This window comes from Canis lupus, chromosome 9 (assembly GCF_048164855.1).
Source record: "Canis lupus baileyi chromosome 9, mCanLup2.hap1, whole genome shotgun sequence".
Taxonomy (NCBI): domain Eukaryota; kingdom Metazoa; phylum Chordata; class Mammalia; order Carnivora; family Canidae; genus Canis; species Canis lupus.
The window spans coordinates 1,636,484-1,646,512 of NC_132846.1; the positions used below are offsets into that span (position 1 = coordinate 1,636,484).

The window sequence follows — 10,029 nt, forward strand, 5'->3', positions numbered from 1 at the left end:
TAAATTTGTTGAGTATGGATATGGTTTAACTTAAGGAATATTAACTTGGAATAAAACTGATTTGTGTATTTTTATCATTCAAATATTAATGTAGTCTAAGAGCAAGATACTTTAATACGCAGAGTTACTATTGAAAGATATGTATTTAGTGTCAGCATACCTATTCAGTCCCTGTTTTTGTGGATTGTTCCCTTGAACTTCCTCTATTACAGAATCCCCCTTAGTATTTCTTGCACTGCTGGCTTCAGGGTCACATATTCTTTCGGTTTCTGCCTATCTTGGAAGCTCTTTATCTCTCCTTCTATTCTGAATGAGAGCCTTGCTGGATACAGTATTCTTGGCTGCATGTTCTTCTCATTTAGGACCCTGAATATATCCTGCAAGCCCTTTCTGGCCTGCCAGGACCCTTGGAGGGGTCTACTGTTATGCTAATACTTCTCCCCATAAAATTTAGAGATTACTTGTCTCTTGCTGCTTTAAGGAAATTCTCTTTATCTATCGAATTTACAAGTTTCACTATTAAATGTCCAGGTGTAGAGTGGTTTCTATTGATATTCGGGTGGGATCTATCTATTTCCAGGATATGAATGCCTGTTTCCCTCCCCAATTTAGGGAAGTTTTCAGCTATGGTTTGTTCAAATACATATTCGGGACATCTGTCCCTTTTGGTACCCTCGGTAACACCAGATAAATGTACATTTTTCTTTCTGAGCTGTTATTTTTTCCCTTACCCTATCCTCATGACCTTTTAGTCGTTTTCTCTTTATTCCCCAGTTACCCTCCTTCCCATCAACTTGTGCTCTATGTCACTCATTGTTATTGTACGTCGTTAACCCTCATCCTTAGGACCTCTAGTTTGGATTGCATCTCATTTAATTGTTTTTAATTTCGGCCTGATTAGATCTAAATTCTGCAGTCATGAAGTCTCTTGAGTCCTTCATGCTTTTTTGAGAGCCACCAGTAGCTTTATAATTGTGCATCAGAATTGGCTTTCTGACATTGAATTGTAATTCAAATTTTGTAACTCTGTAGGAGAAAGAGCTGTTTCTGATTCTTTTTTGAGGTGAGTTTTTCCTTCTAGTCATTTTACTCAGTGCAAAATGGCCAAAAACAATTTGTATTGGGAAAATCAGAAAAAGAGAGAAGAGAAAGAAGAAAAAGAAAGAAGAAAAAGAATAAAAAGAAGAAAAGAAGGAAAAAAAGAATAGAATAATAGAAAGAAAAGGGGGGGAAGAAAACCAAATTAAAAAAAAAAATATGGGGAGTCTCCTCTGATTGTGTATACTGTAAATTCCTCAGCTTCTCCTGGAACTTTCTAGTCCTTCTTGGTCAATAATTTCTTTTTCACTGTCCATCTAACTGGTCTTCTCTGGGAGAGGCCTGCTGTGCTGATTTTCAGGTTTTAGCACTTGGGGGAGCTGCTCAGCCCCCTCCCTGGTGCAGGGCTCAGTGAAAGATGTTTAACCTCTATCCGTTGAGTCCACTGTGAGGTTCAGTGGGGGTTGTTTATCCTGTGAGGCCCCAGGAGGAACAACAACAGTAGAGGCGGCCAGATCTGGAGCCCTGGACTAAGCTCCCGCAGTAGCTATGAAGTTTGCAGTCTGCAGAAGCCTGGATGCTCTGGGGGCAGGGGCCGCTGATCTGCCCAGCTCGGGGCCACCGGGCAGCAAGAGTGTCCTTGCTGTCCTGAGCCTTCCTGGCTTCTGCCTGTCCCGGGGGGAGTGCCGCACCTTGGGCTGAGTCCCCGGCGCACTGTGCTCCCAGGCCTGAGCTGTAGGACGCTCCAGGGCGCACAGCCCCTCCATGTGGAGCCTCTGCAGGAGACCTTCTCAGCATTTCACAGGGCAGTGCAGCCACCTATACAGAGCCTCTTTCTGAGCCGTTTCCGAGCTGCGCCCAGGCCGCGCAGCTCCCTCCCAGCGGAGCCGCTGCCTGAGCCGCCTCCAAGCTAGTCCCAGACACCCACCCCCCCAGATGCACGCTGCAGTCTTTTAGGGAGCTCAGCCGTGGTGTTCTGTTAGTGTCCCAGGGAGGCTGAGGGCATCCCCGCCCCTCCTGGGATCCTGCTCCAACTCCTGGGAAGATTGGTGAAACCCCTGCTTCTCCAGAATGGGGCTTTCCTGTCCTGGGGACACTCGCCATGGCCTTAGCCCGGGTCCTCGCGGGGCCCCTCCCACTTGGATGCCTTTTGTTTCTTTCTTTCTTCCTCTGCTCTGTCTTCCTAACGTGATAGAAGCGTGAACTCTTTTCACTGTAGCGTTCCAGCTGGTCTCTCTTTTTTTTTTTAATTTTTATTTATTTATGATAGTTACAGAGAGAGAGAGAGAGAGAGAGGCAGAGACACAGGCAGAGGGAGAAGCAGGCTCCATGCACTGGGAGCCCGATGTGGGATTCGATCCCGGGTCTCCAGGATCGCGCCCTGGGCCAAAGGCAGGCGCCAAACCGCTGCGCCACCCAGGGATCCCTCTCTCTTTAAATCTCAGGCCAAATTCGTAGGTTTTCAGGAGGATTTGAAACTTAGGTGATTTGGTGGGGACAGGTGACTTGGGGACCCTACACTTCCGCCATCTTCCCCCCTCCTACTCTGTTTTCCGTTTAAAATTGTCTCCAGGCAACGGTATCAGGAGGGTCAAGGAGAAAGCCATCTGACATTGGCCACCTGAGCTGCATGGTGATTGGCCACCTGAACCAGGCCCCTCCGAGAGCGTGCATGATTGGCCACGGCATGGCGGTGACATCACAGAGGGGCACTCTGATGCACCTGGGTTGATATAAAAGCATGACAACCGTGCAGATGCCCATGATGGCACTTCAGCCACAGATCTCCCTCCCTCAGGTTGTCTGCCCTGTTTTCTGCCCATGCCCATGGCAAACCCCTGGACCACCCTCCTGCCCCAGTCCTCTCGCCAAGACTTTGGGCTCCATCTGCATGTTTGCACATCCATTCATCCCCCTCTGTGGTCCTGAGAGTCCACGAACCCACAGCAGGCGACTCCTGCTCCCATTTCCCACGGAGAGGTTGGCCTGGCTGCTCACGGAAATATTCCCATGTGGACTGTGGGAGCGGGACACTGGGAATCGGTACCATGGATACTCAGGCAGAGGGGAAATGCCTCCCTGACACCCCTGGGGTCAACTCGGAGCTCAACACAGGAAAGTTGTGAGTCCCCGTTCTGAGGGAACCCAGGGCACTCACTGCTTATCTAGAGCTCCCCAACCCAGCTCAGTACAGGGCACATGAATGCCCTAAACCTCCACTCCACCCCCATGTGTACAGTGTTTGCAGTGCCTCCAGGCACCCGGCAGAGAAGGGTATGAAACAAGTAAGTCCTGGGGCAAGGAGTCACCACGTCACTGGACACGGTGGGGGTCATTGGAACACGGGCCCTCAGACCACGAGCTGCCTGCCCCAGCTCAGTAGTGGACAAATGGATGCTCCAGATCCCTGGCTGATTGGGCGTCCATACACCACAAACCCTCGAACACAGCAGGACATGGAGAAATTCAGTCCCCAGAACAGCACCTACCAGGATCCCTCAGACTGGGAACCCTCTTAACCCTGGTGCCCCTGGGCATGTGAGTCACCCAGACACTGGATCCCTATCAAAATACCATGGACTTTCTTCAGAGAGTTGGAACCAATTATTTTAAGATTTGCATGGAATCAGCAAAGACCCTGAATAGCCAGGGGAATATTAAAAAGAAATCCATAGCTGGGGGCATCACAATGCCAGATTTCAGGTTGTACTACAAAGCTGTGGTCATCAAGACAGTGTGGTACCGGCCCAAAAACAGACACATAGATCAATGGAACAGAATAGAGAATCCAGAAGTGGACCCTCAAATTTACGGTCAACTAATAATATTTGATAAAGGAGGAAAAACTCTCCACTGGAAAATACAGTCTCTTCAATAAATGGTGCTGGGGAAATTGGACATCCACATGCAGAAGAATGAAACTAGACCACTCTCTTGCACCATACACAAAGAGAAACTCAAAATGGATGAAAGATCTCATTGTGAGACGAGACTCCATCAATATCCTAGAGGACAACACAGGCAACACCCTTTTTGAACTTGACCACAGTAGCGTCTTGCAAGATACATCCATGAAGGCAAGAGACGGAGAAACAAAAATGGTCTATTTGGACTTCATCAAGATAGGAAGCTTTTGCACAGCAAAAGATACAGTCAACAAAACTAAAAGACAACCTATAGAATGGGAGAAGACATTTGCAAATGACATATCAGATAAAGGGCCAGAATTACATGGGGGTTAAAAATATCCTCCTGCTCATAATGAATGTGTGAACAGGGAAATTAAAGTATAAAAAAAATACATGGAAGGAAATGAAAATGAAAACATGAAGGTAATATTAAATATTAAAAGATGTGTTAAGTGATCCTCTGATTTTCACACATGCTCTTCTTAACCTCCTTGTTGGAGTTCGTCCAATTTCTCCCAGGTATTTGGGGTTAATCACCCCGCCAGCATAGTAACTTCCTTCCTTGCCTATTGATTCAGAGGCATGAAGAGCTCAAAGTGGCCAGGCAGCAGTTTCAATTTCCAGATCAGTGGGATTGTTTTTGTGTCTCTCTTTGTAACTGAGACCTCTAGGCCAGCAGAATATAAAGTCGTGGGAACAGAAAGTAAACATTTTGCAAGTAGATCATGAAGGGTTATAGTGAGTAGTAGCACTTCCAGTTACAGGCCCTGACTTCTGCACCTGTGAATGTGCGCTATGGGAGAAACAGCATCATATATTAAAAGCAGATTTATAGCCCTCTGGAGAACCTTGTCGAAGCCTGCAAGAAATTGGCAGCCAGCTGGCACTGCAAGTGCATCTTCTTTTTTAAAAATTCTTTTTAAATGTATTTTTTATTGGTGTTCAATGTGCCAACATATAAAATAACATCCAGTGCTCTTCCCATCCTGCGCACCCCTATGTGCCCGTCTCCCTGTCACCCCCCCACCGCCCACCTCACTTTTTACCACCTCTCGTTCGATTCCCAGAGTTAGGAGTCTCTCATGTTCTGTCTCCCTTTCTGATATTTCCCACTCATTTTTTCTCCTTTGTATAAATAGAATGGGAAAATGGGAAACCAAAATAATGAGACACAAGGCTGTCAGCAAGATGGTGGAACAGTAGGAACCCGAAATCACCTGTCCCCACCGACCTAACTAGATAACTTTCAAACCATCCTGAAAACCTACGAATTCGCCCTGAGATTTAAAGGGAGAACAGCTGGAAGGCTACAGTGAGAAGAGTTTGCACTTCTATCAAGGTAGGATGACGGAAAAAATAAATAAACTCCAGTGGGGGAGAACCCATACAGGCATCTGGGCTAACGCCAGGCAGGAGAGACTCCAGGACAGGAAAGCAAAGAGCAGGAGAATCAGGAACTTTACCAACCTTCGGGATAGAAAGGCGCTCACAGGGAACTCAGGCAGGATCCCACGAGAGGCAGTGGAGACCTCAGGTCTCCAGGGTCACTAACAGAGGAAGTGGGGACAGCGCGCCACACACCATTGGCCGAGCTCTGAAAAGGGCTGGATCGCATGCCCTGTGGGCTCCAGGAGTAGCTCAGGTGGCAGCTCCAGCAGCTGCATGGCGAGGAGGGGGATGCTTGGCCCTGGGAGAGCAATTCCAGTGGCGCAGGCCCCAGAGTCCTGGGCGCCGGGGGCACAGCCCAGGATCCGGCAATCCCCTTGGGACATGTGGGTGCCGGGAGGACACAGGACAGCGAGGACACTGCTATTGCCAGGCACCCCCAAACTGTGCAGGTCAGTGCTCCCCACATCCGGAGGATTTAGTCTCTGGTGGACTGGGATCTGCAGGAGTTACTGCGTGAGCTGACGCCAGTGGTTAAGAGCTGCCCGTTGCCAGTGTTGTTGCTCCCCCCTAAGTCACATTGTACATGGGAGGGAGCGGGACCGCCAGGAAGCATGGGTCTCACAGGATAAACAACTCCCACTGAGCCGTGCCCCTGACAGGGAGCGGGGTAGCTCCCCGGGGCACACACCTGACAATATAAAAAGAGCCCCTCCCCCAGAAGATCACCTGGAAGGAAACAAGAAGAGCAAGTTCTTGACCAAGCAGCGCTGGAAAGCTCCAGGGGAAGTCAAGGGACTTACAGTATATATAGAATCAGAGGATACCCATACTTGTTATTTTTTTTTAATTTGGATTTTTTTTCTTTTTTTCCTTCCTTTTTCCAGTACAACTTGTTTTAGCCACTCTGCACTGAGCATCGTGACTTGAAGGGAGAACTCACCCCAAAGAAACAATCAAAAACAGTCCTGTCTCCCACAGAATTACAGAAATTGGGTTAGAATTCAATGTCAGAATGCCAATGCAGAAGCACAAGTATAAAGCTCCCGGTGACTCTGGAAAAAGCATGAAGGATTCAAGAGATTTCATGACTGCAGAATATAGATCTAATCAGGCCAAAATTAAAAATCAATTGAATGTGATGGAATCCAAACTGGAGGAGAGTTCACGCTTCTATCGAGGTAGGAAGATGGAGAACAAAGAAATAAACAAAAGGCATCCAAGGGGGAGGGGCTCCCCGAGGAACCGGCTAAGGCTGGGGCGACTGTCCCTAGGACAGGGGAGCCTGGCCTGGAGAAGCAGGAGTTTCACCATTCTTCCTGGACAGGAAAGCGCTCTGAGGTAGTTAGAGCAGGATCCCAGGAGGGCGGGGATGACCTCAGACTCCCAGGGACACTAACAGAGCACCTGTGCCCCAGGGAGAGCGCCCCACACTCAGAAGCGGCTCCGACAAAGGCTTCGCGGGGAGGGGACTGCACGGCCCCTGGAGCAGCTCAGGAGCGGCTCCAGCAGAGGCTCCGTGCAGAAGGGGCTGCACGGGGAGCGCGAATCCGACAGCGCAGGCCCTGGAAGCACAGGGCGCCGGGGACCCAGCCCAGGATACTGCACTCCCCCGGGGACAGGCAGAAGCCAGGAGGGCACAGGACAGCAAGGACACTCCTGCTCCAAGCTGAGCAGATCAGTGGCCCTGCCCCCAGAGCATCCAGGCCCTTGGAGACTGAGAGCTCCGTTGTTACCGCAGGAGCTGAATCCAGGGCTCCAGAGCTGGCCGCTGCCACTGTTGTTGTCCCTCCTGGGTCCTCACAGGGTAAACAACCCCCACTGAGCCTCACAGTGGCCTCACCATATAAACAGCTTAAACATCTTTCACTGAGCCCTGCAACAGACTGGGGGCTGAGCAGCTCCCCCAAGTGCTAACACCTGAAAATGAGCACAGAAGGCCCCTCCCACAGAAGACCAACTAGAGGGACAGGGGGAGAAACAAATTATTGACCAACCAGCACTTGAAAGTTCCAGGGGAAGTCAAGGGATTTACAGTATACAAAAATCAGAGGATACTCCACCCCTTTTTTTTGTTTTGTTTTGTTTGTTTTTTGATTTCTGTTTCCTCCCCCTCTCGTTTTGTTCTCTAGTTTTCTTTTCTTCTCTTTTTTTCTTTTTTTCTTTTTGTTTCCTTCTATCTCCTCTCTTTTTCTCCTTTTCCCAATACTAATAGTTTTTGGCCACTCTGCACAGCGCATAATGCCTAAAAGGAAAATCTCACCTTAAAAAGAAATAACCAGAAACCATTCTCACTCCCACAGACTTACAAAATTTGGATTACAATTCAATGTCAGAAAGCCAATTCAGAAGCACTATTATGAAGCTCTAGAAAAAATCATAAAGGACTCAAGAGAGTTCATGACTGCAGAATATAGATCTAATCATGCTGAAATTAAAAATCAATTGAATGAGATGCAATCCAAACTGGAGGTCCTAATGATGAGGTTAATGAGGTAGAAGAATGAGTGAGTGACATAGAAGACAGGTTGATGGCAAGAAAGCAAGCAGAGGAAATAGAGAAAATCAAAAGACCATGAGGTTAAGGTTAAGGTTAAGGGAAATAAATGATAACCTCAGAAGGAAAAATCTATGTTTAAAGGGGGTTCTAGAGGATGCCAAAAGGAACAGAGATCCAGAATACATATTTGAACAAAGCATAGCTGAAAACATACCTAATTTGGGGAGGGAACAGGCATTCAGACCCGGAAATAGAGAGACACCCCAAAAATCAATAGAAGCCACTCAACATCTCGACATTTAATAGGGAAACTTGCAAATTCGAAAGACAAAGAGAAGATCCCTAAAGCAGCAAGAGACCAGAAATCTCTAAATTTTATGGGGAAAAGTATTAGCATAACAGCAGACCTCTCCACAGAGACCTGGCAGGCCAGAAAGGGCTGGCAGGATATATATTTAGGGTCCTAAATGAGAAGAACATGCAGCCAAGAATACTGTATCCAGCAAGGCTCTCATTCAGAACAGAAGGAGAGATAAAGAGCTGCCAAGATAGGCAGAAACTGAAAGAATATGTGACCACGAAGCCAGCTCTGCAAGAAATACTAATGGGGATTCTGTAATAGAGGAAGTCCAGGGGAACAATCCCCCAAATCAGGGATGGAATAGGAATCATGATGACACTAAATACATATCTTTAAATTGTAGCTCTGAACGTGAATGTGCTTAACGACCTCAGAAAAGGCATCCAAGGGGAGGGGACCCGTGAGGAGCTGGGCTAAGGCCACAGCAAGTGTCCCTAGGATAGTAGAGCCTGGCCTGGAGAAGCAGGAGTTTCACTAATTTTCCCAGACAGGAAGGTGCTCTCAGGGAGTTAGAGCAGGATCCCAGGAGGGCGGGGATGACCTCAGACTCCCAGGGACACTAACAGAGCACTTGGGCCCCAGTGAGAGAGTGCCACACCTGCCGCCGAGCTCCCTAAAGGGCTGCAGCGCCCCAAGCTGCACTCTGGAGCAGCTCAGAAGCGGCTCCGGCAAAAGCTCCGCAGGTAGGTGGCTGCGCGGCCCCTGGAGCAGCTGGGAGGCAGCTCTGGCAGAAGCTCCACGCAGAAGGGGCTGCGCAGCCAGGAGTGTGAATCCGACAGTGCAGGCCCAGGAGCACAGGGCGCGGCAGACACAGCCCAGGATCCGGCGCTCCCCCGGGCACAGGAAGAAGCCAGGAGGGCCCAGAACAGCAAGGACACTCCTGCCCCAAGCTGAGCAGATCAGCGGCCCCGCCCCCAGAGCATCCAGGCCCCTGGAGACTGAGATCTCCGTAGTTACTGCAGGAGCTGATTCCAGGGCTCCAGAGCTGGCCGCCTCTACTGTTGCTGTTCCTCCTGGGGCCTCACAGGATAAACAACCCCCAATGAGCCTCACAGCTTAAACATCGTTCACTGAGCCTGGAACCAGGCCCCCAAGTGCTAACACCGAAAAATCAGCACAGCGGCCCCTCCCCCAGAAGACCAGCTAGACAGACAGGGGAGAAACAAATTATTAACCAACCAGCACTTGAAAGTTCCAGGGGAAGTTGAGGGATTTACAGTATACCGAATCAGAGGACACCCCCCCTTGGTTTTTTTGTTTTTTGTTTTTTGATTTCTGTTTGCTTCCCCCCCCTTTTTTTTCCTCTTTTTTCTTTTCTTCTCTCTTTTTTTTTTCTTTTTTTCTCTTTTGTTTTTGATTTTTTCTTTTTCTTTACTTTTTCTCATCTCTCTTTTTCTCCTTTTCCCTATACAAATTTTTTTCAGCCCCTCTGCACAGAGCAAAATGCCTAGAAGGAAAACCTCACCTCAAAAGACAGAATCAGAAACAGTCCTCACTCCCACAGAGTTACAAATTTTGGATTACATTCAATGTCAGAAAGCCAATTCCGAAGCGCTATTATAAAGCTACTGGTGGCTCTAGAAAAAAGCATAAAGGACTCAAGAGACCTCATGACTGCAGAATATAGATCTAATCAGGCAGAAATTAAAAATCAATTGAATGAGATGCAATCCAAACTGGAGGTCCTAACGATGGGGTTAATGAGGTAGAAGAACAAGTGAGTGACATAGAAGACAGGTGATGGCAAGGATTGAAACAGAGGATATAGAGAAAATCAAAAGACCATGAGGAAAGGTTAAGGGAAATAAATGATAACCTCAGAAGGAAAAATCTAT

General features: G+C 48.2%; 1 long non-coding RNA gene across 1 annotated transcript; it reads left to right on the forward strand.

The window, feature by feature from the left end:
• Window positions 1–2,795: 2,795 nt before the first annotated feature.
• On the forward strand, window positions 2,796–8,500 carry LOC140639325 (uncharacterized). Its single transcript, XR_012036073.1, has 3 exons — window positions 2,796–4,370; window positions 5,087–5,286; window positions 6,221–8,500. It is a non-coding gene; the product is annotated as an uncharacterized lncRNA (long non-coding RNA).
• Window positions 8,501–10,029: the final 1,529 nt, after the last annotated feature.